This window comes from Myotis davidii, unplaced genomic scaffold (assembly GCF_000327345.1).
Source record: "Myotis davidii unplaced genomic scaffold, ASM32734v1 scaffold249, whole genome shotgun sequence".
NCBI lineage: Eukaryota > Metazoa > Chordata > Mammalia > Chiroptera > Vespertilionidae > Myotis > Myotis davidii.
The window spans coordinates 2093786-2096361 of NW_006300367.1; the positions used below are offsets into that span (position 1 = coordinate 2093786).

Here is a 2576-nt window from a genome sequence, read left to right on the forward strand (position 1 = left end):
ATCGCTGCCAAGTCAGTTGTCAAACTGCTGTGGTTTTGCACATGTGCTTTTCTATGCTGTCCCCACTTCAATGGGAAAAATCGACTTTCTATTCTTTGTTATTTCTTGATTGACCACCCATCACTATTTCTAATTGAAAATAATGGTAAATTGAGGGTTAAGATTTGTGATCGCAGACTGAATTTGAGAGTATTATCATCATATCTATTCTCAGTCACTAGTAATATTAGGTTTTAATACTCACAGAGATCATGGATTTCTTCCTTTTTAAAACTAAACTTTTGGAAACTATTCTACTTTTTTCTCAATTTTGAATCCCCCATACATTTTTTTACAGGTTTTTGTTTTGTTTTGGGTTTGAAATAGGAATTAAGCACATCTTACATTTTAAGGAATAATTTTAAGAATTTATGTTGGCTTTAAAGTGACAAGTAGATGTGGGGCTATTTATTTCCTTTGGTGTTTTTAGTCTGACTGACTGTTTTTTTTTTTCATAGTGAAGTGCATTTTTGAGACATTTTGTCTAATTTTTTAAAACCATGAGTTTCATAACCTTTAGAACCCAATGGCCATCATTCAGCCCGTCCTCGGCATCAGACGTGGTGCAAGGACTAGCACTTCCCCAGGCTTGGAGCTCCTGAACTGCTGGCTGGAGGGAGTTTCCCTCCTTTGCCCCTGCTGGTTTACCTGTTTCCAAGGAACTCCAGGCACTTTGAGGACAGGGCCTGTCTTGGAGGTCCTCGCAGCCTCCAGGCTACTGTTGCTGGACACACAGTAAGAACAAATGTTACTTGAAGAACTGCAGGATGACTGGGGCTTCTAGATCTGGAGGGCAGAGGAATATTTCCACATCTGCTTCCCCCACAAAACACCCTTCAGCCTTCACATTTCTGGGGACACAAAAGATGCTGGGTGGGCAGAGAAGGATAGGCAGGGAATGATGTGTGCAGCAAGGTGGTCACTTCCACTCCGGCTTCCCTGGCCCTTACAATGCCTGCAGAGCTCTGAAGAGCCAGTTGCCTCAGGATTGGCCCTTCAGGTACAAACAGTGGGAGGAGAAGAGGCTTGTAGAGGGATCTTCACAATTCCAGCTGAAAGAGTCGAATCCAGTGACATTGGCCACAAGCACCATGATAAATTATGCTTAGTAATGAGACTCAAATTTGGAAAAATGTATATCCACTTATATCAATATTGAGGAAACTAACAGCTACTGAACACCAATTACAGGTCACATTTGTAAGCAAACATATAAATATATGTATGTATACTTATATACTTTTCTATAAACAGCCACCCACCCAAGCTGGTAGAACCAGAAACTGCTGGTGCCAGAACACAACACTAGGATTTATCCTAAATAGACTTGATTGTGAAACCATGCTTTCTATTTCTCCTTCACTACACATGAATTTAAAACTTTTTACTGCACCCCTATGTTCATAGCAGCGCAATTCACAATATCTAAGATACAGAAATAGCCCAAGTGCCCACCAGTAGATGAGCGGATAAGAAAGCTGTGATACATTTACCCCATGGAAGACTATGCAGCTGTGAAAAAGAAGGATCTTTTACCCTTTGAGACAGCATGAAGGGACCTGCAGAGTATTACACTAAGCAAAAAGCCAGTCAGAGAAGACAAATATCACATGATCTCACTTAAATGTGGAAATCTAATGAACAAAATAAGCTGACAAAGGAAAAAAAAACTTTTTACTGAATCAATTAATTTTCTCATCTTAAATGTAAACTTTGTCAGCACCACTCTGTAAGAGCAATGTTAAATTCCAGCGCGTGAAAAAGCAGCTACAATATCCATGTGGCTTCTTCTGGGTTATGAACAGAGCTCTAACTCTCAGGAGCTGGTCAGGCATCAGGAACACCCTTCAGAGACTCAGGCTATCAAACAAACACTTCACAGATACACATATATGTGGAAAAAGGAATTGTAGCTAATATTCATTGATATTTCTATCAAATTGTTGTTGGATCAATTTTCTTGGGAGTTTTTAGCTTTTACTATTATTTTTTTTTCAAATTTAACACTAGAAATAAGACTGGGTTTATCAGAGATAGCCTCATGAAAAAGATGAGAACAATAGTCAAATTATATATATTATATATATATATATGGCTAATATGCCAAGTGTCCTTCTGGGTAATGATGTCACTTAGCAACACCTGGCCTTCCTTCCCTAGTGACTAGCCTCCTTGCACGTTCCTCAGCTCAGGAACCCTCAGCTCAGGAACATGACTTGCTTTATCGCCAGGTGCAAACATTTTACACTTTAACCAAATGTCTATGAAGCATTTTCCCTTGCCTCATCTCATTTGATCCTCACAGAAGACCTACAGTAGGTAGATAGGAGACTCGGTGAAATCCTATTTTCTTTTCATTAGCCGGAAAACAGAGATTTAGAAAGTTTAGAAAGTTGACCCGACTGAAAAGAAGTAAGAAATAGTCGACCTTGCAAATGACTTTAGGTTTTCTCACTGCACAGAATATAGTCAAACACTGCTGCACTTAAGTATTTTACCCTTTGTTCTCCCTGCGTGATCTACAATAATAATCTGCT

At 39.3% G+C, this 2576-nt stretch overlaps 1 protein-coding gene across 1 annotated transcript in view; it reads left to right on the top strand.

The window, feature by feature from the left end:
- CNTNAP5 (contactin associated protein-like 5) overlaps positions 1 to 2576 on the top strand; it is an 866926-nt gene that overhangs the window by 226397 nt on the left and 637953 nt on the right. The window lies entirely within an intron of this gene.